Raw genomic sequence first — 27246 nt, forward strand, 5'->3', positions numbered from 1 at the left:
ATAAAAAACGGACTGATGAATTACATTAAGTACATAATAAAATGATTATGAATAGGTCAACATTAATCGGGGCAGTCAACTCAAGTACCTTCAGTACGCAGACAGTAGCTGGAATGTGGGAAGCTGCTGGGGGCAGGATGGGGGGGATGGAACGAGAGAGCACATATCCTACCTAGGAACATTCACATTTAATATTTAAATAAAATACAGCACTGGCCAAAACATGTTTATAAACCAGACGGCTTCTAGTTTGTAAGCCCTAATTTGGTAGACCAAGAGGGTAAGGCTGTTTCTTGCCCTGTGTTACTGCCGATCTGGAGTAACACAGATCCACAGGATAGGGTACCTCTGCAGACCTCAGACGGACGGCTCAGTGAATGGGTGTGGCCCCAGGGTACAGCTCTGTAGCTACTGTGGCCTGAGCTAAACACAGCCTTTAGTTCTTCCAGGGACATGAGGTCAGCCTGTGGATTCTAACAGGGGCATGGGAACTCCTAATAGCACAGAAAGTGTTAACTAGAGGTTAGAGTTGGGGCTCTGGGAAATTTGGATTTCATTACTTTGTCTCTGTTGACACCAAACCCAGTCAAATTTCGGAATCTTGCTTATCCTCAGCTCCCTCGTTGGGAAAGGAGGGGTGATATCTGTAACTCCCTGGTGGGTTTGCTGGAAGGGTTCTATGTGGAGAGAGATTCAGAGCATGCTCAGTGCTCAATGAGGCGGTACCTCTGCTCTTAGGTCATTCCTGCTGTGCTCCCAGAAGATTTGAGGGGCCCAGACCAGGACCTCAGAGTTGATGGAAAGGCGAGAGGGGAGGTTCATGTTTAAATTAAAGAGCTTCAAACATTATTTAAAGGCTCCAACTGTCTTCTCGACTGCCTAGGCTTTCTGTCTCTGGACTCTGTGAGCCTTTTGCTTCTCTGCCATTCCTCTAGATGATGGTTTTCTGCTCTTGTCCTCACCCCACATTTGCCACATCTTTCAAGGGGCTGGCATGGTATTTGCTGAGTGAATCAGGGAGCCAAACAGAGGCTTCTCTAGGCGCTCCTGTACTTACTTTCCTTTCCAAACTTCCAGGACCTGACATCTCTTGCCCTCCTTCGAGGTGACTTCCCAGCCTGGTGCTGGGCTCCTCCTTCCTCCATGGCTTCCTGAATCATTCACCTCTCCCTGTGATCCAAACCCCAGATGTCAGATGTGCTCTGCTTGACACTGCAAGTGCCTCCACTTGTCCCCCTGTGGTTTATGATCACCGCCCCCCCCCAATGCTGAAAGGAAAAGTCTCAAAGGAATCCTGTAGATTTGCCTGATCACCTCCCACCGAGCCCTTCACAGTATACTTGGCTGATGGTGATTCCGCTTCCCAATCCGTTCTTCATCTGCTTGCACCCCGGTAACATAATCCCACAGGCTGGGGGCTTCAACAGCTGACATTCATTGCTCACAGTGCTGGAGGCCAGAAGTCCAAGATCAGGGTGATGACAGATCTGATTTCTGTTGAAGGCTGTCTTCTTGGCTTGCAGATGACCACCTTTGCACAGTTTCCTCACGTGGCATGGAGAGAGAGGATGCATGCTCTCAGTGTCTGTGCTTAAAGGGCATTCATGCCATCGTGGGAGCTCCACGCTCATGACCCCATCACCTCCCTCCTCTATCTCCAGATACCATCACATTGGGGGTAGGCTTTCAACATGATTTTGGGGGTATGCAGTCTGTAGCTTCCATCCTCATTCTTCTCGACCCTGTCATGCCTTTCTCCCTCATGCAGCAGTATTTGGCCAGCCTGCCACTCCCTGAGCTTTCCAGGTTGAACCCCACAGTCCGTGGCATGGCCCTTCCTCCTCCCTGGCATTCTGGTCTTTTCCCTTTGCACATGGATCAGCGTCTTTCTCTCCAGCCTTCTTTTCCACATCACACATCACCTCTCCAGTTGTATGTGCTCTGGCTTCTTACACGGGAACAGCACACTTGATCCGTGGGAGGCACTACAGAAAGTGTGCCACACAACTTCATGAAGAGTCGATTTGACTTTACTTTGGGGGGAATACAATGGCGTTAATTTGAAATTAAGATATAAATACACACACATGTACTCATGCAACTATGTACAGACTATATGAGTGAGACTCAGGCTCACTCAGGCACATCACGTGCATTGTGCACCCAGATTCCTACGGCAGGACATGTACTCGCCTGAGCCATTGGAAGTACCCTGGGGGGAAATGTCCCAAAGAATGAGGTACAAGGCACTTCGTCTTGAAAATGAATCTCAAAAACCAAAGACAGGGTTTTCTTGCCTGAGAGAGTTCCTCCCTGCCATGAACCCCCCCCCCGGGCCCCCCGCTGAGGCCCTGGGACACTTTTCCTCTTTTCTGCTCCCAACCTGTGACAGACACTAATGATCCCACTTCTTCTGTTCTCCCCAGGGTCCGCCCAGGTATTGTCCAATCCTGAGCTGCTGCCTGGGTTCAGATGTTCAGAATCTCACCCAGGTATTCCTTCTGCTTCATATTTGCTAGTCGCTGTGCTCCTTCTCAGTTCATTTCATCATAACATTTTCCTTTTGCTTTGTTTTAGATGGAAGCAGACATACAAAGATCAGAAATACGTACTTTTTGATCTCTTGAGGAAAGGGCTAATGTGACGTGTTTGTTTCTCAAGGTTATAAAGTCCTACAGATAAAACTCAGTTTTTAACAAAAAAGGATGGCAGATTCTGGAAAAGCTTTATTACATTATCTTCCAGTGCCTCTGGCTCAATGGCACAACCATTGCAGGGAAGGCTGAGGCCCCATGGTCTGCGGCCAGCCGAGGAAGCAGGGGCGGCCAGGCGAGGTCCTGTCTTTTGTCTGTAATGACGACTCCCTTTCTCCAGCAGTGCTCCACAAGAACTGTTGGTACTACATCCAGAACAGTTGAGTCATGTAGCTCAGGCCATGCAAATTGTTCAATTATCCTTCTTGGAAACGTTACCCTCTGTCATGCCTGGCAAGGAGAGTCGTCTTAGCACCCAGCACAGTGCCGATCCCCTGGGGGTTGCCAATATTTGTTTATTGAATGGGAATTTAATTAACATAGAGTCCTACATGCATATGGAAATGTATATTGACATATTTCAGTTTGAAAATTTCTTAACAGGATTAGAAAATTATGTAAGTTCAGAACTAGAGTCACTCAAGAAGGCTGTTTTTTTTTTTTTTAAATAACTGAAAGTGTATGAAAATAACAATGGGAACACATTTCCTATGGAACCATTCATTTATTCTTTGTTTTGACACTTGCTAAAAACTTAAAAAATCTGGGATTATGTATGTGGACCATTCTATCTTAATCAATATCTGCTCATCACTTAGGGGATAGGAAATAAAATATAGCCAAAGAAAAGATTCCTGAACAGTTTTTGATAAATTGCTTGTGACTGTCAGAAACATTGATTCCAACAGATCTCAGGCAATAATTTGAGAATGTTTTATCTTTGGCAGGTATTGCAAATGGGTTAAATTATTTTGCCAGGTCACTAACATCCTGTCCTCCCACACTTCTATCGGATTCAGCATATTTCTAATTTAGCTGGAAATATTCAGGTTTCCAAAACTTTTAAAAGTAGAATTGTTGCTACAAAACGTATATTTCAGTTAATTTTGGAGCTCTTTGGGAGATGAGAAGGCCCTCAGAAAGCATGTACTTTTAAAACCAAGATGGGGCAATGCCTCACCTGTCCTGGCCCACTGATTTCCTAAGGAGGCACTATGGGGGTCTTTCAGTGGGGTTGTGAGTGAACAGCCAGAGGCAGCCTGGGTCACATGTGTTTCTAAATTTTTTTTTTTAAGATTTTATTTATTTATTCGATAGAGATAGAGACAGCCAGCTAGAGGGAACACAAGCAGGGGTAGTGGGAGAGGAAGAAGCAGGCTCACAGCAGAGGAGCCTGATGTGGGGCTCGATCCCAGAACGCTGGGATCACACCCTGAGAGTGAAGGCAGATGCTTAACCGCTGTGCCACGCAGGCACCCCTGTGCCACTCAGGCGCCCCCACACGTGTTTCTAATACTGAGTTCTATGTTAGACTTGAAACTGGTTCCCACACTTGAANTGCTTAACCGCTGTGCTACCCAGGCACCCCTGTGGCACTCAGGCGCCCCCACACGTGTTTCTAATACTGAGTTCTATGTTAGACTTGAAACTGGTTCCCACACTTGAAAATCATAGGCAAATTTAGACGAAATGTAGAAATGTTCCAGCAGTAAGGGGGGAAAAAAAAGAAAAAGAAAAAAAGCTTTATCTACTGCAGATTTCATAGTGCTTGTGTGAATCAGGCACCTCTGTATTCATTTTTTGTAGAGTGGTGAACTAATGAGGTTTGACTGGTTTTGCTTTAGGCGGTCCTGGTGTCAGGTCCAGGAATTCCACCCTGAGTCTTTCCAGTGACCCATGATCTCCAGGAGCACACTTCCATGTCCCTGTGCCTTGTCTTCTCGTGTCTCACTCAGCAGAGTTCCAGACTTCTGCTGAGTCCCCAGTATATTGAGTGAACCCATTCATTGGAATTAGTGTTTTCTATACGTAGAGTTTCTCCAAACCATCTCTGCTGATCCCCCCACCTCTTCTCATCTCTTGATCTCTTACTTCATGTCTTTACCTTTGCTCTTATTCCTCATAGCTGCCTTTTGAAGCACTGCTGACCCAGGTAGGAGAGCACCCCACCTGACCCTTCTGGCTGTGCTCCCACTCACAGGGTGAGGCAGCCAGCGTGCCACCAGGAGCCTGGGCCTGCATGTTCCCCACACCTCTCTCCACACACCCCAAGGGAATAACAAGCCAGGCCCAGCCCTAAAAGGGCATCAGAAAAATTAAGCTTTTCTGACTCCATGGTCCTCCTCTGGGCAGGGAGTTCCCTTTGGGGTCCATGACAGGCTGATTTAAGACTCTCTCCTAATCTTAAACACTTTAGTGGGAGAAGTATCATTATGACCCCAATTTGCCATTATTATTCTAAACACTGTTAATCACTGAGGAATGTGTATGTACTTTGAGAGAGGGCTACTTGCTGAGTGTTGACAAGATGACAACCCCCCCACACCAGCCCCCATCCCAGCACTTCCCCCTCCAGCCCTCTCTCCCATTTATCACACGTGGACTGAGCATAGCAGAGGTCTGGAGGGCCCCTAGGGGAGACACTTTAGAAGACGGCTGGGCAGGTGAGGGCTGGAGGGGCTCAGACCCTCCTGGGGTAGCGTATCAGGCTCTCGGCAGAGGAGGTGAGCATGCCAGGGACACTCAATGCTGCCCAAGCCCCAGGTACAGTGTCCGTACCGCCCTATGACACATGAGGAACGGAGGGCCGGCAGGTTCACATGCTTCTCTAGGGCCAGGCTGCTGTGAACAATGGGGATTTGAACTCTGCCTTCCTGGCCCATGTCCCCATTCTTCCCACTACTTCCAGCATCTTTATGTGACATTGTCTTTCTAAAATGCTCCATGTCCCAAGAGACAGGCACTCAGCTCTCTTTTCTCAGGTCCCTCTGTGGGTCACACAGGACACTGGGTTGTGTTGGTCCATTCCCAGGACAAGGCAGTCTGAAGCAGGACAAGAGGTATATGGTACTGAGGGTCAGAGGACAGCAATCCATGGTTGGCGCCCCCATGTACCCTGCCCCCCCACACTATTTTTTGTCAAAGTGGTCACTGATTCTGAGGTTAGAAATACTGATTTTTATTTGACCTTACTCAGCCTATTTGCAGAAATCCCAGATTTTGTGGCCTAAAGTGGCAATGAGATCAAGTTCAACCAAAATTTAATTTGGTTCAGTTTATTATGAACCAGAGTAGATCTTTGTTGTGTCCATAAAGAGTCACGGATAAGATGTTAGTCTTCTCTGTCTGTGTTCTGGTTCTTACAGGCCCCAAAACAGCAAATACGCTCCATCGATCTGACCATGTGTTTAGAAAATAATGAACACGTGGCTGGACCATATCACCATGGTGAATATTATTTGTGCGGCACATTTTTGGGTTATCCAAATGGAACATAATTGCACATCCGCACTCCCTCCGATGCAGGCTCCACCCACCCCCAAGACACCCATTCTAAATTGTGTTCCCAAAGCTGTAATCATGTTGTGGTTATCAGGACACATCTGATGGCTGCCCTGGACTTCCATTTGGTATTTCTCGGAGGGTGGCCATTGTGTGTGAGGAGCCATCAGGGACGCGGTTCCTCTCCCCAGCCACGCTTCTCGAAAACCCTGAGGTTTGAACAGCATGCCTTTAGCCAGCTTTTTGTCCTGATAGGGAGAGTTTTGCTTTTTCTCCTGTGGATCTTCTGAGTTCAATAAAGCAGAAGCTCAAATTCCTATCTCTCCACTTTTCAGTTGCCAACTCCCAAGCCAACTCTTACCTCATTGGAATAATAAAACCCTTGCAACCTCTATTTACTCTTCAGTCTCCAGCACCCCCTTTCTCGAGCAGTATCTCAATTGCAGGGTGGCACTCTGGCCACAGACTCCAGCCTCCTCGCGGGTGGTGCACACAGGCTGCACAAATGTCAGATCATCATCTGTTAACATTTGCTGGGGATCTGATCGATGATCTGAATAAACCCTTCCATTTCGACATGTGGTACAGCTGGGTTGCAGAGAGGTGAGAGTCAGCTCAGCGTTAGCACTGCGTGGTTGGTCACTCAGTCTGGACCGGAACAGAGGTGCCTGGCGTCTCATGCCCGTGGTCCTTCCCTGGCCCTTCCAGGCTCGTTTCTTTCACTGGTTGTTGCTTTTTTATTTTCAAATCCCGCTAGCGTCCATGTTTATATTTCTGCCCTGCTTTGTTCCCAAAATTATTTGGTGTGGCTTACAATACTATAATATAATAGCAACACATAGATGGATTTTTAAAATTTAGTGTGTAGAGAAAAGAAAGATAAAATGGTACAATGAAACCAGAGGGAAAGCTTGTCATGGGACTTTGTACTGTGAAGTCCTACTGACTTAGCGAAGTTGGACTGCAGGTAAAACATGCACTTTTCCCGGGAACCAGAGCCAGAAGAGAGTGTGCAGCTGAAGGCGCACACTATCCATAAAATATATATATATTATATATTATATATATTATATATATATATCTCAGTTACTCAGAGGTAAGCTTTTCCTGGCCATGTTTTGTCCTATATTCTGGATTCGGTTTTTTGTTTTTGTTTTCATCTGAGGACATAAATATCGGGTCCCTCCTTAAATGAGGTGTACGTTTATTTTCCTACCACACATTCCCTCTAGGTCGTTGTACTGTTCCCTGGCTTCCTTCCTTCCATCTAAAGGCTAATCTCCTTATTCAGCCCATGGCTTGTAACTTTTCTTTGGTAACCAGACCTCTGAGCTTTGCTGTTCCTTCCTCACCTCTGCCCAGGGCTGTCATCCTTTCTCAGAGCAGCTGCTGCTTGAGATGTTTGCTGTGGTTCATCTGCATTTGCCTGGTGCCTGAGCACACGGGCATGGAGCCCCCATCGTCTGTGTGGTTGTGCTATTCTCCTGCTTGCTGGCAGCGAAAGGGGAAGACAGGCAGGGAATTGGGGCTCCTGTTGCATCTGCCTCCTGCCACTGGGACGGCTTGTCCCCTTGCCTGTCACCAGGACCCAAGGAATGCTCTAGGGCCCAGGTGGCAATGGCAGTTTAGGAGCCACCAGGCAGAACACGTCCTGTGCCCAGTAGAAACCAGTGGAGAGTTGTTTCTCTAAAATTTTGATATATCATCTATTTATATCACCTTTCTGTCTCTTTGCTTACTTATTATCCACGTATATATCCCTTGCCTGTTTCCATAAATTATGTGAAGGGACATCACATTTCAGATGATATAAATGGATGAAAGGAATATCCAGGGGAGCTGGAGCCAAGTTTACTTGCCTGGCAGCAGGGTCCTGGCTGCTGGGGTGAATGGAGCCTTTGGGGTACATTGAGTCCCATTACTCTCTAATGATGAGTTGCTGCTGTTCCTCCTCTAGTGACTTCAGCTGTGAACTTCTTTTCTCTCGGGCATCTTGTAGATTGACAAGCAGTCTCTGGACTGTGAGTGTTCCCATTAACACGCTCAGCCAGCGCATGCCAGACGATCACCCAGTAATAACACGGCATTTGTGTAATGCTTTACAACATTGACTAATTGATTCTTGGGGGAAAGGATCACTTACGTGTTCAGGGATTTTTGCATTCTGTTTTGTTCCAGACCTCTGCTGTGGTCACCGAAGTCACTGGGCAGAGCCAGAGAACTTCACAGTGTGAACATCACTGTTGTACAGCCCTGCTTCTTTTCAGATGTTCCCCAGCTTAACCAAGGGTGGCAGAGGTGGCCGTGGTGTTTGATAAAGAGAGCTGGGGGTGCAGAGAGAGGCTTTAGTCCCTGCTCAGCTGCTAGCATGCTAGGGGATCGATGGCAGGTCCCTCGGCTTCTGTTTCGTTGGCTGCAAAAGGATGACCTTGAATTCAGTGATCTCTGTGTACCTGTAAGGCTAAGCATTCGGGAGTCACATACTTCTGACAAAGACCTTTCCTGCAGGAACATCATACTTCACCTGGCTCACAGGTCTCAGGATTCTGCCCCCTTTTTGGTTCTCGGTTCCTCTGCCTCACACTGCTTTACAGCCTGTTACAAAGGCTGAAAGGGCAGAAACAAAGATAATGAAACACAATGCAAAGTGAAGCAGTCACTAAATCCCTCACTCCATACACAGAAAATTATCGCCAGCTGTTGCCCAATTAAACGCAGCAATCTAGCAGAGCTCCAGCAGTTCAAAGGAGAACGCGCACACACTGCGTATCCAGCCAAACCACTTCCATGAAAACCCAGAGGATTTGAACACTAAAACACATTTTTCCATAAGCTACGTTTGTGTTTTTGTTAGAAGCATTCCAACTCAGAGACATGGTGAATAAGCACCGAGCCCCGTTCGCAGTGTCTGTGCAGAGCTTGTACCCACACTGTCTTCGGCATCTCCAAGAAAGACGTCTGAAAGGGTCCTTTCATGGCAGGCGCTTGCAGACTCTCTAAGCTCTTGTTAGTGCTCTGCACCGTGAGCAGATGAATGCAGCATGGTCAGTAGCCACGCTCCTCTGTTTACGCTCATTCGCCATACGTTCACTGTCCATCTTCTGTGTGCGACACGTTGCTACATTTCCGAGTGTAGAAATCAGGAAGACGGGTTTCTTGCCATGAGCGAACCTAAAGTCTGGCTTAACTGACAGATGCAGAAACCATAATACAATATTACACCATTATAAGGGCTTTTCTAGAAGTTTGGGCCAAAACAGCAAGCATCAGGATGCTTAGAGGAGCCAGACAACGCTTCTAGAAGGAGCTGTGTTAGAGCTGGGACAAGGCATGCATGCCTAGTTCTTGAAAAATATTTTTTTCTCTATGATTAGGGTTTTTTAATTTGTTTGTTTCCTCGTCTTGTGTAAGAGATATTCTTCTACCCTAAAACCATGAAGGTATTTTCAAGGGGTGAAGATATCACTTTCTATTATCTTCTAAAACCTTTATAATTTTGCCTTCCACATTTAGGTTTATAATACACATAGACTTGATTTTTGTGCAGGGTGTAAAGTAGAGATCCAATGCAATTTTTTTTTTCTTTTTTCCATATGGATACCCTACTTCTAAGCACAGGTGCTGTGTTGAAAGCAGATCCTGAGAATGGGAATTTCATTCATTCCATCCTGTTGACAACTTCAAAGGAAAAGCTTTCATTGTTTTACTACAGGTATTAGGCTTTTTGTAGTGTTTTGTCTGATGCTAATTATTAGATTAAGGTGTTCCCTTCAAATTTCCCTTTGTTTAGAGTGATTTTTATCATGAATTACTATTGAATTTCATCAAATTGTTCTTATCCATTCATTAAGATTATATGGAGTTTCTCCATTCATCTGTTGAAGTGGTAAATTCCATTAATGGAATTTCTAACGTTATGCCAATCTTGAATTCCAGATATTAATCCAGGTTACTTGTAACGTGTCAATTCCTTTATATACTGCTAGACTTGGATTGCCAACTTTTTTTTTTTTTCAGGATGATTGCATTTATGTTTAGGTTATGTTTTTTCTAGGAGTTCACTCATTTCATTTAAGTTTTTGGTATTGGCATAAAGTGGTAAAATCACCCACATTTTCATTTTGGATCATGCTTTCCTTTCTTTTCTTTTCTCCTTTCTTGAGCAGTGTTGCCACAAGTTTATCAATTTTCTTCACTTCTTCCAAGAATTAAATTTGTTTTTTGACCTTTATTGTGTGCCTTAAAAAAAAAAAAAACACTTTATTGATTCCTGCTTTAAAAAAATTCTTTACTTTCAGTTTTGTATGGGATATCATTCTAGCTTGTTGACATGGACGCTTAGTTCATTAGTCTTCAGGTTTTTCTGTATTTCTTTCCTAATATATATAAAAGTATTTCCTGAGTTTTGATATGTAGTATTTCTGCATTATTTTATTTAAACATATTTTCTAATTTTCACTTAGGTTCTTGGATTATTTAATTAATTATTAATTTCCAAACATGTATGTATTGTCAAATTATCTTTTGTCTATTTTTACTTATAGTATAGTTGCATGGCCATCAGAGGATTTACTCTCTATAAATTCATTTCTTTAAAAAATGAGTCATTGTTTTGTGACCAATATGTGGTTAATTTTTGTAGCTGTCTCCGGTGTGCTTTAAAGGATAATAAACTGTGCAGTTTGGGGGATAACATTTTGTCTTTACCAGACGAGTATGTTATCAAGTTGTGTGTATCTCTGTTATCTCCACTGTTTTTGTTTCATTTTATCTCTTTGAACCACGGTTAGTGAGAGTTCTGTCAAAATTTCTGAAATGGTGGTGGGTTTTTCTATTTATCCGTGTAGTTCTAGCAATTTTCATTTTGTTATTAATTGCATACACATTTTTAATTTTCTATCTTCTAAGTGGTTAGAACATTATGTTATTATGAATTGACACTCTATTAATGAGTTTTGCCTTAAAATGTATTATATATAATATAGTTACATCAGATTTCTTTTGGTTAGTGTTTACATAGTATATGGTGTTCTTCTTCCTTTTGACAGTTTTTCTTTATTTACTTTTTAAGTAGGCTCCACACCCAGTGTGGGGTTTGAACTCATGACCCTGAGATTAAGAGTCACATGCTCTACTGACTGAGCCAGCCAGGTGCCCCAACGTTTGACAGTTTTATCTGTTTGTTTTAGATATGTTTTATATGAACTGAGTATATTTGGATTTAGTTTTCTTATTCAGACTGTGGCAATTTTTATCCTTTAGCTGGACCACTTAGTTCATTTAATTAAATGAAATTACTGATACATTTGGTTTTTAGTCCTTCATGTTATTTTGTACTTTTTATTTATCTGTGTTTCTTTTCCCTTTCTTTTCTGCATTCTTTTAGTGGCAACCTAGTAATTATAACTGTATTTAATTTATCTTTACTAACTGATGCTTTTGTCCTCCTTTTGGACAAGACAATACCATAGATCACTAATTCTGTTTGTCCCCCTCCTGACTCCTTGGCTGCCATCTCTCTTGCCCTTGGAGTTGACATGTTCTCTTAGTCATCTTCGCAGCTCTTGGCGGATCAGGGTCCCTGAATGCCGTTCTGACTTTGCCACCCGTTGCAGTAATTGCACTTACCTTTTTTTCTAATGGTTAAGCATTGCCACTTAGCTTTGGATATTCTGGGATCCTGTTGTCATACTGATATCAAGGAACACCATTCTGTGTGAACATTTCTTACAGTTCGCCATGACCTGTCGAATGCATGAACCTGATGTCTCCCATTCACCAGGGCATACTTTCTTGCTTTGGCAAACAGAGGGCATCCAAGCCCTCCTGCTGTGATAATTGGCTGGTATTTCACCATTCCCTGTTAAAACCAAGTGGCTTCTTGCATATCAACTCTAGCAATCCCAGTTCTCTGAGAATTTGATCCCTTCCTCCATGCTGCTGGAGAAGTTCTGAGATTTCTAGTTTACTTAATACAGCTTTCTCTCAGCTCTCAAATGCCATCATAGTATGTTAGCACCGTCTCCCATCGTCCTTGCCAGGGTGTTAAATCCTTGGTCATGGGAGAAACCTCCCTTATCCTCCTTTATGTTTCACCCTGACCTTGATCCCACACCTCCAGGATCAAGTCCCATGCATGCTGTCTTAGCTCGGGCTGATATATCTTGGTGAGGTCTTGTGGCTCTTTTGGGGTATAGCCCCTTTCCTATGTCTGTATGTCCAGCACTTCCCCAGCCATGTTTTCTGGGACTTAACCCTAATTATTGATCTGGTGGCTAGGAGGGTTGGTGGGATAGATCCTAAGCAGGGGGCAGGGGTGGGATAGAAGTGGGATTGGATGCCTGTTGTCTTATGTGTTAGAAGCCACTTGATTTTAGTGGGAAGGAGTGAATCACTTCTGCAAAGGACTTGATGCACTCAAGTGCCTCTGTCTAGATGTCAGTACCCCACGCCTCAGGTTCCCAAACAGGGATCTGGCCTTGGCATAATAGCCTTGGTGAAGTTGAGCATTCACCTCCTTTAGAGCCTGCTACACAAAATATTAACTTCTTGACCCAGTTCTCCAGTGTTCGACTCCAAATATCAGTAACATTCAAAAATTGCCATTAAAGTCCATTGTCCTTATAATTAGTTATTATACCCATACTTGAATTTCTCAAATGCATGTGATGTTGCACTCCTGGGACATGACTTCAGTATATCTCTTCCTGGTTCATAATTGTGAAATTTTCACAGTTGTACTTTAGCGTTCCCTGGGCTCTTCACACTTCCTTTCCTGGTCCTCAGTGATGGGGTCTTCATTGACAGTTGGCCAGGAGGTCCTCCAGTTCCAGAATCCCTCTTTAGAGTCAGCTTCCTCAGACTAGTCCTGACACTGGCTGCCCTGAATCAGATTCCTGGGAATGCTGACTCTGAGATATAAATTTGAGGCAGAAAGTTGATTGGGGTTGTATCCTTGGGATCAATATCTGTGGATATTAAAACAAGTAAAATTGAACAGTTGAAATGCGGTCAACATAAAGGCCTCAGCTGATTTCACAGGGAACTCTGGATGCTATTGTCCTGCCTGGAGGCAAAGAGGCTGGGTTTTCACACGTCTTGCATTGACCAGTCACCAGGTGCAGGCAGTCCACAGGGAAGGGGAAATCACCTTGTGGAGATGACTGTCTTGAATTTCAGGCAATTGGGGCATTTCCTAGAGGGTGACTTAGCTGTGAACTGTCAGCAGCTGGTAAAATAGCTCCAGGGAGGGTAGTGGGGCCATTGCCTGAAACAGGTGGTGTTGTGCCTGGCCTTCGTCTTTTGAGGAGCTTAGACCATTGATGCCAGGTTCAGAAAAGAAAATGTGGACTAATTTGGGAGAAAGGTCAGTTAGGCTGGCTTTTCTAACCAGTAGAAGCATTGGATCCACAGGGATTGGGAAGTTTTGTGTTTCAGAGATACTGCTGGAGAGATACACACCAAATAAATTGAGACTTTAACTAAGGAACGTGTCCATGTTTTCTCCCTTATGCACTCACTCTATTCCTGTGAATGATTATGAGGAAAGGAGCAAGCATGGAGTTCTAGTGGGGAGAAACCAAGCTCAGACCCCAAAATATTGTCCAATTATAAGGTCATAATGTGCAGTGTGAAAAATAGGAGAAGCTCCTCAAAGAAATCCTGAGTCTTGGGTTTTGTAAGAAATGGCCAAGAATGGGCAGTAGGGTAATGGGTGAGTGTTCTAAGTAAGTAGAAATCACATAGTCTCCAGGGGGGTGATTTCTGTCACTGATTCATGTTGTTTTTTTATACATCAGTAAGATTGTAGAGGGCAGAAATGATCAATAACCTGGTGTTACGGACTGAATTGTGTCCTCCCCCAAATCCATATGTTGAATCCCTAAACCCCAGTTGGGACAGCATTTGGAGATAGGGTCTTCAAGAAAGTAGTTATGATGAAATCAGGTCATAGGGAGGCTGTAATCCAGTAGGACTGGTGTCCTTATACGAACACGAAGAGACACCACGGATGTGTGCACCCACAGGAAAGACCTTATGAGGACACAGGAAGAATGGGCACCATTTGCAAACCAAGGAGCAAGGCCTTAATCAGAAGTCAATCCTGTTGGCGCCTTAATCGTGAACTTCTGAATTCTGGGACTACGAGGAAAAACAAACAAACAAACAAAAAACAAATAAAACTTCTGTTGTTTAAGCCACCCACTTATGATATTTTGTTATGGTAGCCTGAACAGGCTAAGACACTTGGTGATTTCTTACCCATTCTGTGCACATCATTGTGCCTCAGGACCGTGGTTAGAAACCTCTCCAATGTGGAAATATTACTTAGGAATATACGTATTTGAAGGGAAGGTGAAACAATGCAAAACATTGAAATGATTAAAATTCAATTTAATATAGTGGTTACCTCTGGGCGAGTGCCTCTGGGGAAGGTAGAAAGGGAGGTAAGGGAAGAATTGGTACAAGGTGGGCTTCATCTCGATTTGCAGTATTTCGTTCCTGCAGCTGGTTGGTGGGGGCATTGTCATGTATAATTTCTTTTATGTCTTTATATCATTTTATATACATGGAATATTTCATAAAGTGTTATAAAAAGAATAGTAAAATATTTTGAATAGTTGCTGATTAATTCAGTATTTATTGAATTTTTTAAAAAATATTTTATTGATTTATTTGAGAGAGAGAGCACAGAGAATGAGAAGGAGAAGCAGACTCCCTGCTGAGCCCCATGTCCTGCTGAGCCCCATGTGGGGCTCAATCCCAGAACCCTGAGATCATGACCTGAGCTGAAGGCAGATGTTTAACACTCTGAGCCACCCAGGTGCCCCGAATCCTTTTTTTTTTTTTTTATGATATTAGTAGAATAGAAGGGAAGAAATAATCAAACATGTGCTTGATTTTCTTTTTATTTTCTTCTTTTTTCTCCAACTTTATTGGTATATTACTGACATAGAACATTTGTAAGTTTAAAGAATACAGTGTGACAATTTGAAACCCATTTGTACTGTGAAACAAACAGTAAGGGTAGTTGATACCTCCATCCCCTCACAAAATTATCATTTTTTCTACTCTTGTAATAGCTTTCCAGTATACAATACAGTATTGATCATTATAGTCACTGTGCTGCACATTAGACTCCCCAGAACTTATTCATCGTACAGTTGGAAGTGTGTACTCTGACCATCATCTCCCACCCCCACCCCAGCCCCTAAGAACTACCATTTTACTCTCTGTTTCTAGGAGTTTAGCATTTTTAGATTCCACATATAAGTGAGAACATATGGCATTTATCTTTTTCTGTCTAATTTATTTCACTTAGTATGGTGCCCTCAAGGTCCATCAGTGTTGCCACAAAGGCAGTATTTCTTTCTTTTTTATGGCTAGATAATATTAATATACATAATATTAAATATACATATGTATATGCATTATATATTACATAAATATGAATATTAAATATACATATACATTAATTTTCTTTATTCATCTGTGGATGGACACTTAGGTTGTTTCCATGTTTTGGCTATTATAAATAATGTTGCGGTGAACATTAGTGTGCAGAGATCTCTTTGATATAATGATTTAATTTCCTTTGGATGTATACTCAGAAGTGTAATTGCTGGGCCATAGGGGTAGTTCTAGTTTTATTATTTTGAGGAACATCTGTACTGTTTTCCCCAGTGGCTGCACGAATTTACAGTCCCACCAGCAGTGCACAAGGGCTCCCTTTCTCCACATCCTCCCCAACACTTGTCTTTTGTCTTTTTGATGACAGACATTTTAACAGGTGTGAGATGGGTATGTCCTGGTTTTGATGTGCATTTTCCTGATGGTTACTGATGTTGAACATCTTTTCATGTACCTTTGTACCTCACGTACCTTTCACGGCCATTTGTATGTGTTCTTTGGAAAAATGTCTATTCAAATCCTTTGCCCATTTTTTGATCCAGTTTTTTTATTCTTTATTTTTATTTTTGCTGTTGAGCTGAAGGAGTTCCTTAAGTATTTTTGCATAGTAAGCCCTTATTAGATAGATGGTTTGCAAATATTTTTTCCCATTGTGTAGGTTGCCTCTTCATTATGCTGATTATTTCTTTAGCTGTGCAGAAGATTTTCAGTTTGATGTTGGTTTTATTTTTCCGTGCATTTGTGTTTCAATTGACCCAACCATGCTTGTGGTCTGGACCCTCTTACAGTTAGACTTTTGCTTTTTCAAGGTCACTGTGGTCAGGCCTGTAGGGTTGGCTTATTTAAGGAACATACCTGCAAAGTCTAGTAAGTCTTTAGACAAAGGATGCACATTTATATTTTTTTAAAGATTTATTTATTTATTTTAGGGAGAGAAAGAGAGAAAGAGAGAGAGAATGCACATGTGTGGGGCAGGAGAGGGCAGAGGGAGAGGGGGAGAGAAAATCTCAAGCAAACTCCCCACTGAGTGGGGAGCCCGATGCAGGGCTTGATCTCAGGACCCTGAGATCATGACCTGACCTGAAATCAAGAGTCAGACCCTTAACTGACTGAGCCACCCAGGTACCCCAGAAGATACACATTTATGGTGAAGGTTTTATTTCTACCTTGAGGCAGACCATCAAGATTTTCTGCTGATTCCATTCAGTTGCCCTTGCAAAAGTTTTCATGCCCCATGATGCTTAAAATAATGCTAATTATACCTAACATTTATTAATGGCTTCATAATTATCAAAGTGCTTCCAAAGGCCTTGATAACTTACTAGATCCGACCATCCTAAGGAGGGGGTATCTCACTTGTGCTTCCTGCTGTCCCGGGGAGGAGGCCCAGCTGAGGAATGGGACACCCTCCCTAAGAGATTCTCTGGCAAAAAGGCTAGGAGGAAAGGGATGCAGTTAACTGAATGGCAGAGTACGCAGTATGTGATACCTACAGATTGCCCCCAGGTCTTTCATAAATTGATAAACTCAATGGCCAGGGTGATTGGATTGAATGCGGAAGGCTAAGTAGAATGTCTGAGCACAGGGCATTGTATACAGAGGAACTGGGCTATTGGCAATCACAGAAATCAGGGCTTTAAGCTCTTACTTCAGATCCAGAGTTTAGGCTGATTTTAAGCAGATTTCAAATGCAGAAAAAGCCCCGTCCAACTCCTGGTTACATGAACAGCAGTGATAGGAGGTATGTATAATACAAACTGGACTGACTTCCCCTTAGGAAGCTGCATTAACAAAAGCCCTAGGAGGGGAGGGGACAAATCTCAGGCAGCAGTGATGATGGTAGAGGTTAGAATTAAGGCTCCTGCCTCCACATCATTTCCTCCTTCTAAGCCCGGACTAGCACCACGGAACAAGCAGGGATCCTGCGAACTCACATCCAGGATTCAGATACAACCCTAGCTTAGTGGCCAAGGAGCAAGGCTGATGGAGAGAGAAGCAGCAGGTCAGGGGCAGGGGTTTCAGTGGGATCACAGGGTATAAGTGAATGGTGCTACAAGGTAATTTTCCTCTCAGATTCTCCGGGCCTCTGGTGACATTTCCCAAGACTTCGTATTATCTCCAACAATCAGTCTTAATTACAGCCTTTCCTGTGGCCTGTGTCCTGACTCCACTGGGTGGTGTGCTGAGTCAGCAGGAAGTGATCTCATCAGCTCAGCGGGAAGTTCCCGCATTGTAATGGAGAAAACAGAATCCAAATAAATTAGATCTAAAAGAAAGTCCTCATCAGCAAGAAAGGGAGTTTGAAACATCAGAAGTAACTGTGTTGGGATGTTGGGGGCATTTTAAATGGGAAATGTGATTAACTTTGGTTTTGGAGGACTTAACTTAGTGTAAAAACAAGATAGAAACAGGCAGGCAGACCAAAGTCCCTTTTGTTATAGTCACACCTGCAGTGTATGTTCCTCAGAGCTTATAAAATTATATAATTCTCTCTCAAGTAAGGCTTGGAACTCTTTTATTAAGGAAAGTAAGAACTTTCCTTAATAAAATAGGTAGCTGCCAGGCCTGAATTTGATTTGTATGTTAAAAAGAAAGAAAAAAAAAAGTGATCCCCTTAGCTTCTTGTTTCCAAGGGAATTTTTTTTTCCAGAAATATATTGCTTATTGGATGGCGAATCTCTAATTTTGGAGACCATATGTTCTAGGTATTCTGGGAAAGATCCGGGTTTCAAATACTGTGGCCATTGTTCCCAGAAGCGCAGCATAACATAGTTGAGAATCCCAGGAGTGATAGTTGTCTCTCCGTGAACACTTTCTGTGCCCCAGGGACTTATGTGCAGTAAGTCATTTTATTTTTCATAGCAACTCTTAAAGTAGCTGTCAGTGTTGTTACAGCCTTATCTACTTGGAAACCAAGACTCGCTCCGCATCCCAGGGTAGAGCTCTGTGGCTCCAGAGTCTGACATTGTGGACAGCATCCTGCCTAGGAGAGTGATCGTGCTTTTCCACCTGGGTCAGCGGAGTTTCGAGATGACCCCAGAACCCCTGCACGTCCAGACAATGCCTTCCCTCCACTACTGGCAGAATCTGTGTAGGTGATGATTACTAATCACTCCCATGATAGATTCCTGACCAGGAGACTTGTAGTTCAAAATGGAGCTTACTTAGGTAGGCCGACTTGATCAGGTCATCTCTTTAAAGGCCTTAATGTGGTTCTCCCTGAAGTCAGAGACGTGGGAAACCCGTGAGGTCCTGTAGGTGGGGTCGCCTGGCAAGGATGTGACTCGGCCTTTGTCCCCAGGCTGACAGCTAGCAGGAAAGCAAGCTTTCCCTCATCAGTCTCCACATGATGATAAAGCCGGCTGAGCCCTGGGCTTCCATCCCCTGACACTCTGAGCAGGGGACCAGTTAAAGTGCGCCAGGCTCGCAAGGAAACTATAGTGGATGTGTCTGTGCTGTTTGAGATCACTGTGTCTGGGGCAATCTGTTATGCAGTACTCCTCCCTCCTCTTCCTCTCCTCTTTCGTCCTTCCTTCTGCTATATTTACCAGCATTTATTATGTGTTAGAATATGTGCTAGGAGTTGTAGCCACAATGGTCAGCACAATCAGATGAGGGCCCTGCCTTGTGAAGTATATGACATGGCGAGGGAGACAGATATTAATCAAATAACACCAGGATACAAGTAAAACTGTGTCCAAGGTAACTGAGAAGTGCTTCCACACAAAGGGAGACTATAACTGTAATCTTCCACACACACACACACACACACACACGTTCCCCAAGGCGTGAACAGTAACCAAAGCGCAGGAGAGGGCATTACAGGTACAGGGAACAATAATAACCAAGTCCCTGGGCAGGCAAAACCACACATACAAGGCAGCACAGAGGGCCTGGGGTTGTGCATGAACACAGGGACAGGACATGTAGGGGGCTAGAGATAGGAAGCCTAAAGCTGTGTGTTCTAAAACCCTCAGTTTGGGGGTGGGAGGATGGGTTAGCCTGGTGAAGGGTATGAAGGAAGGCACGTATTGCATGGGGCACTGGGTGTTCTACGCAAACAATGAATCATGGAACACTACATCAAACACTAATGATGTACTGTATGGTGACTAACATATCCTAATTTTAAAAAAGACAAAAAATTCATAAGACCTTATGCAAAAAACAAACAAAAACCTGTGTGTTCTAAGGGGTTGCCTTTGCAGGAACAATGGAAAGCCCGTTCTAGAAGCATATGAAGTGAAGGGAATGTCGGGAAGCAGGGAAAGAGCAGGACAGGTAGAAAACATGCAGGGCAGCCCTCAGGAGAATGGCCAGAGTGTGAGCCAGAGCCGTGGCCTGGGGAGAACAGGCGGACACAGGCCGGTGACAGATGGGAGGCAGTCAGCAAGAGCTCCAACATTTCACATCTTGGTGACCAAGAGGAGAGGCTGTGGCATTAAGAAGGAAGGTCAGGGTCTGGCCAGCCTTCCCAGGGTGGAGCGTCTGGGATACAGCCAGGAGCAACTCTGCATCCTGAGAGCCAAAGGCGCAAGAGCAGACATTTGATCCACAGCAGAGGGGGCTGACTTTATGAGAGAGAATGGGATCGCTGATGACCAGAAAGCAGAGAGAAAAAGGCCAAGGACAGGACCACCTGGAGACCACCTACTTCCTGCTCACCTGTTTGGGTGCCTCACAGGTTCTCCTTCATAAATAAATAAGTGGGAAGCATGTGCTCCATTTCTCCAAGTATCTAAATAATGGGAAATTTAAGTAATAATAAGTGAATATGTGGGATTGTGTGGGCATGCATAAATTGTGCTATAATTTATATCTATTAATATAAAATAATAAAATATAAATAATTGACTTTAAGAGACTATAATGTGATATAATAGTAATTGAGGCTGTATTATAATGACCCCAAGACAATATAAAAACTCAGATACATTGATACATATTTAAGATAGGTGCTTCTATTAACTTTAAGCCATTATTTAACAGGCCATGGTCAGGGGACCTACAACCATAGGACCATACCGAATCTACCAGCTGCTGTTTGTTTTGTTTGCTGTTAGCTGAAGTTCCATGTACTGCAAATTTTTCATTCAAGCAAATCTGGGAGGCAAATTTCAAGTTTGATCTGAAAATGAATGAAGAGGAATACTTCATGTTTAGTTATGAATTCACTGAATTATGTGAGTTTATGTTTTAGAAATGAAACAGTATGCCATTTTTAGCCAGGAGATGGAGTGGTCAGTATCACTTGACCCCCTCATTCCACTCTGATCCTTTTCCCAGGATATATTCCATTTCCATCCAGAATCAGGTAGGATGGGTTCCAGTCCCGGCTCTGTCACAGACCATCTCTGTGCTTCTATGGAAATTATTTATTCTATAAAATATTTCTTGGGGTTGCCATGAAGATTATAGGGTGTCTGGAAAATAATAATTGATAAGCGGAAATAAAGGGTCTGATTTAAACTCCAGTTTGAGGTCTGCTCTTCCCACCCCAAGTAAAATCCTATCCTGTCAAGAAGTAAAGGAACAAAAAAGTGAAAGTGATGGTAATATTACCTTAATGCCTCCGGGATTCAGTGGGGGAGTTCATAAAAAATTCTAGCATTTCATTCACTTTCAGCTGCTGTGTCTGACATATGGGAGGCTGTAATTTCACAAGGAAGTGAAACCTTACCTCCTACCAGGTGCCAATATATTTTAAGCAAAGAGATATTACAACTCTGGAATTATTGAAAGCCTATGTTCTTTCTCTCCAATTGCTCAAGGCAGACGTAAAAAGTCACATTTTTGAAATTAGCATATGACGTCATTGGGACTGGCTGTAATGGAGGTGACACGGTGGATGTGGGAGACAGAGGAACACTTGGGCTGAGCAAATCTGGAGGGCAGACCTATTTTTAGATTTTTGTGATGCAGGGCTATTCTGATGCTCTAAAGAAACTGTAAAACTGCCATCTCTCAAAGTAAATTGATACTTCATTGCCCTGGATTCTAAAAACTTTTTGTAAAATACTTGCTTTCTGTCTTTTTCTCAGCTCTCAGTCTCTCCAAAGGTTAAAAATCAGAAGGTAGATTGTGTGTGTCCTCTCTATGCAGCCAGTTTCGACTCATTTTAAGTGTCTAATTGGCTTAAATAGTCTTCAGTTCATCTTGGAACTGTTTCCACATAAGCAAGAAAATGTAAGGATGCCTATGGCCTACTGACATAATAGCATCCTGAAAAAGTATGTGGAGAATGTGTGTATGTATGCATGATGTGTGCATGTGTGAGTGTATGTGCATGCTATGTGAGTGTGTGGGAGTATGTGGCCATACAAGTGAGTGTGTAGGAGTGCATGTGAGTGTGTGGGGGCATGTGAGTGTGTGGGAGTGTATATGAATGCATGTGAGTGTGTGTGGGCATGCATGTATGTGTGGGAGTGTGTGTGTGTGCATGTCGGTGGGTGGGAGTATATGTGTGCTTGCGTGTGTGTGTGTGTGTGTGTGTGTGTGTGTGTTTACCTCCCCCAAGGAACAGCAGTGCCCAGTATTTACTCTGTTCCTATTTTTGTCCTTTGTCATCACTGTTGTAATGGAGCCCGCTGTCATCTGGTAGGAATATTTACCCGCCCGATGGATCTGACTTGGCCTGGTAATAGTGAGTGCACATCTGGAGTCTAGACTTGGCGGCTCTGTGGGCAGGCTCGGATCCCAAGGCTCCCTGGGCCCCAGGGCTCCACCGGCCGGCGCCCTGCTCTGTTGACATAGGTGGTGGACCGCCTCGTCTGTTTCAGCTGCCTCGCCTCCCTGGCTCACCCCCAGCCTATACGGCCTCGCCGTGTCCCAGCTCTGCTGCGCGTTTTGGAGGGCAGCCACTGGAGGACTCTTCCCTGGCCCCCTTCCGTGGCCCCCCTCATGCTCAGGGTGCTTTGCCAGAGGGGGTGGGAAGGAGGGAAATTCTGACAATTTGTGGTTCTGCCTGTTGGAGGTAGTGGGCTGTGTTGAGCTGGAGAGGAGAGCTGTGAGAAGAGTATGAAGCAGAGAAGAGAAAGGACCCGACGTGGTGAAAAGGATGCAGGTGCTGGAGCACATGCTCCGGATTCAGATCTGTGCTCAGCCGTCACAGGAGATGTGTGACCTTCAGGGTCTCTGGGGTTCAAATTCATGATCCGTACATTTGGGGGAAGATTGACCGCCTCGTACAGTTGTTGGGAGGGATACATAGATCAATAAAGTTAAAATGCCTTAAAGTGGGAAATAAAAATCGGTCCCCTTTTCTAGCAGGTTTATCACATTCACAGATGAGAAAGTGGTTCTTTGACCCAAGGCAAGAAAAACAGCAACAGTTGCTGAAAATATAGGTGGGTGGTTGTCAGGGGCGTAGGTCTGAGCAGGGGTGCTGAGATCTTCATGGGTGATGAGAAGTTTTTGAAGCGGGTCCAACAGCAGTACCTACTTTTAGATACAAGGTAACCGAGAAAAAGGCAACCGCATTCTTGTGGCTGCAACATTTCCCATGTGGGATCTTTTTTTCCTCTTGTTTCTTTTTATAAAATGAAAGTGTTGCGAGGCTCTGATAACGGGCTGGTGACTTCCAGAACTGGGTTGGAGTCCTTTCGGAGCTGAGGGACACCTGACATGGCACGTTTGGCATTTGAGAGACTCTTAATGCACAAGCATTGCTCTATTTTCTTTCTTTTTTTTTTTTTAACAGTAATGGGTTATTTTTTGGTGTATCACCTGCACAAGGATGCTATAATAAACCGCAACAAAGACTTTATCCATATGTGTACTAATTAATTATATTTGCAATAAAGTGACATCTAAATAAATTTCCCATAAAGAATAATTATTTGGATGTCTACCCAGCAAACAAAAGCAAGTCTTTGAGAAATTATAGGTTTCTTTCGGAAAATGTACTCTATTATATTGAGGTCAGCAAACCATGGCCTACAGCCCACAAGACAGTAACTGTCTATCTCCTGCCAAGCCTAAAATATTTACTCCCTGGCTCTTTACAAAAAACATGTATTGATGCCTACAATTACATAAATGAATGGTATTAAGAAATATGGTTTTCTCTTTTAAAATTAGGAATATCTATCTGTCAGTATAATCTTACCATGATACTACCTGCTTTTAAAATCCATCTCATGCTCTCACTGACTAATGTTTTAGTTGGCTTGGGCTGCTGCAGTAAAATACCATGGATGGGGGGGGCTTAATCAGCAGACAGTTATCTCTCACAGATCTGGAGGCTGGACGTCTAAGGTCAAGGTGTCAGCAGATTTGGGTCTTGGTGAGAGCCCTCCTCCTGGCTTATATGCAGTTGCCTCCTCACTGTGTCCTTACATGGCAGAGAGAGAAACTCTAGTTTCTTTTTCTCATCTTACCATCACATCAATATATGAATTTCGGGGGTATACAACATTCAGTCCATAGCAACTAGACAAGAAATTGCTTACCAAGATGTAGCAAGCCCTCCCTTCCTTGATACTAGTATCACATTCTGACTTCATTCCATGACACTCAATTCTGTCGGCCCTATGGGCCAAATGATCACGTTCCTACAAGATTGCATGGAAACAGAAATGAGGGGGCAGATCAGGCAAAATCAGAGGCGTGTGGGTGGGGTGTATCTGGTCTGGGCTTAGAAGGCTGGTGAGAAGAGGGCCCCGGTGCTGTGGTCAGTGAAAGAAGCACAAACCATAACCCGGCTGGAGGAATTGCTGTGGCTTGCTGGAGGAATTGCAGGCATCCTTGGAGTAGGACAGTGGGTGTTTGAGGCCAGTCTGGAGTCATGGGTCTGCTCTGCTTTTTACACCTGTCTTTGGGAAAGTACTTTGGTTCATATAGGCTTCAAGATTCTCACCTATGAAATGGGAATGCTGACAACACCTATTTTCTAAGGCTGCTGGGATGATGAAATGAGAGGAATAGTGGCCCAGTGCAGTGAGCGCTCATAGCCAGGAGCCATCGCTGCCCTTGCCATGACCTTGCCGTCCCATGTCCCCATCCCGTTCCTCGCACACCTAACTCAGCCCCGCCAAAACTTGCCGCCCTCTGTGCACTCTGCCTGGTAGCCAGGGCTCAACTCACGGTCTTCTTGCTCTTCAGAGTCATGATTACAGCACTGTGTAGTGAGCGTGGTTTCTCCTAAAAGAATCATACAACCTGAGCCATCTAAAACCACGCCCAGCAAGTTGTCGATGTGCCATTTCAGTACAAATGTGGACTTGTGGCCTTCAAGAGACAGTTGGAGCTTGTCATAGACAAAGATTTATGTTTGGTTGAGGTTTGGTTTATGTACCCATCATTTTCCAGTTTGGTAACTAGTAGCAGGAATCTAGCAGGTTGACCAGACCTAGCTTTTAAGTTTTAACAACATGAAAATGTATGAAAATATAATCACTCAAGGGGCTAACATCCCTTAGTATGTTTTAACATCAGTGGCCTGTACAGTTAGGTGTATAAATAGATTTTAAAAGTCAAGTGCTTTCAGTACAGGTCCGTCAATATTTAGGGCTCTTCTTCAGACTGAGAGATATAGGATATTCTAACTCTGAGATATTTAACAGTTACAGTGAAAATCCCTAGTTCCCAAGCTAACTATTTGTTTCACTGTAGTGAAAAATTGAGCCTAAGGAAAGAAAGAGGTAAATCTTAAGTCTTTTTTTCTTAGTCACCAGAATTGCAACAGCTAACATTGTTCAATAATTGTATTTATGTGTGGACATGTATGAGTGTGTTACATGACATGAATGTGTTACATGTAATGTAATTGTGTTTGTGTGTGCACATGCATGAGTGTGTTACATGCATGGCTGTGTGCATGTGCATATATGGGTGTGTGCATGCATGAGTATGTGTGCCTGCATGCATGTGTGTGAGTGCACAAGTGTGTATGTGTGCATGCACGAATATGTGTATGCATGCATGAGTGTGTGTGTGTGTGTGTGCATTCACATGGCAGTGGGTCTAAGTGACATATGCTGATGCTTGCAGATGAGGAAACACTTAAATACTAGGTGGCGTTGACTCCATGGAAGGTTTGCTGACTCAAGGGCTGGAAAGAAAGTGGAAATCTTGTCCTCATTGATTATGATGAGGCCCAGCATCTCCTGACTGCACTCTTGCCTTTGGATGGAGGTCTTGCCGGGTTAGCAGCAGGATCTGATTTTGAGTCATGAGTTGTTCTCCCCAGTCGCCGAGTTCCTTCTGAGCCTGATGGACAGGAGCCAGAAGTCTGCGGAGATGCTGGCTCACAGTACGCTTATCTGTGACAAGCCTGTTTGGCACATGAAGTGGGAATATCTTCATTGTCACCACCACCAGCAGCAGCAGAAGCGTCTCCTTTCCTGCGGCACGCCCATCCCTGCAGTAGGATTTCTTTTGTGGAGCCCCAAACCAAACCTCTTTTCAGGGGCTTGTCCCAGAGGAGGTCAGTACTGGGAGCGCAGAGAAGAGTTCAAGTACTGTTATTTTAAAGATGCAAGATTGGAGGCTCAGAGAAGGGCTTTGCTCTGCAAGAGGCCACACCGCTGTTGGCAGAGCCAGAAATAGAAACAGCACCTCCAGATTTATGTCTAGAGGCTCTTTCTACCATAACATGCTTCCTAATCTTCTGAAGAGACTGGTAAGAAGGTCTCCTATTTTAGCTTCATTTTTAGCTTTGGGGGCATTGCACATGGTACCCAACATGTAATACACCTTCAAAACTAATTGTTTGAATGAAGTACTGAATGAATGAATGGAGTTATATTTCGGTGGTCTAGAGAAAATGTCAAGGGGCAGGGAGCTGTCCATGTTGTCCCCTGTCAGAAGAAGTCATTCAATATTGCACCGAGCCCCGTGCTGGCACATGGTTCTCCATTAATTCTGTCTACAGTTACCATCACTGTCGGGACTGGGCATGTACTGCTTTTTTCTGTTGCAATGCTTTGTTGCTTCTAGCTAGCTTTGCTGTTGCTACTAGAATAAGATTCTACATGAAGTTGGTAGGATGATGCAATTGAAAGCAGGCCCTACATTTGTTCCCAGGGAAAGCTTCCATGGAAGGGTCAGCCTGCCTTCCCAGAGAGCCTTATGGCGCACTTCCCAGATTCTACTGCATTGTCACAGATGTGGGCATGATGACATCTGCTGCCACGAGTCCAGTGCAAACCGAAGGCCCTGGTATCAGCCTTGACTTCTCTTCATTGCCGCTGTCATGGGTGAAGGGCTGCCAGTCCAGAGCATTTGACTGTGTTTCAGTGCATTTTGATTAGTGAAGTCCAACTATCTGTAAGTTGATTTAGAACATACTTAGTTTTCCAAAGCCTAGATCTATGTGAGAATAAAATAAATAAGAACAAAACTGAATTTGTGACTTACTCTATAGTGAAAGAAATGCTTGCACACAAATAATCTCATTTATTTGCAGTTCTTGTGGGCTATATTAATCCCATTTGATGCCTCAGAAATGGGGCTTCAGATGGGCTGTGATGAGCACAGAGTAGACCTGAGGATGCCTTTAGTCAGTGTGTTGGGTTTGGGGCTTTGCTGTGTTGCCGCAGTGAGCATGCGTCCTGTATGCTGGCCTGTTGCAGGCCAGGCCTGAGCTGACAGCACCAGGCGATCCCCAGTGTAGTTGTCCGCAGGCACCCACCTCAGGAGGCACCCCAGCACCTGCGGTCACGCACGGTGCACCATGTGTCGTCCACTTAGAGCACAGCAGGGTTGCGGGGGAGGCGTGGAATGGAAGCTCCAGGATGGTCAGAGGGAGGGAAGTTTATTAGTGAAATATATTTAGCTTAATTACTTAGTGGATGGAAAC

General features: G+C 44.0%; 1 long non-coding RNA gene across 1 annotated transcript in view; it reads left to right on the forward strand.

Annotated features, from left to right (window-relative positions):
- The window catches only part of LOC117802065, a 243290-nt gene that overhangs the window by 212801 nt on the left and 3243 nt on the right, over window positions 1–27246 (forward strand). The gene's annotated exons all lie outside the window — the stretch shown is intronic.

This window comes from Ailuropoda melanoleuca, chromosome 4 (genome assembly GCF_002007445.2).
Source record: "Ailuropoda melanoleuca isolate Jingjing chromosome 4, ASM200744v2, whole genome shotgun sequence".
Taxonomy (NCBI): Eukaryota; Metazoa; Chordata; class Mammalia; order Carnivora; family Ursidae; genus Ailuropoda; species Ailuropoda melanoleuca.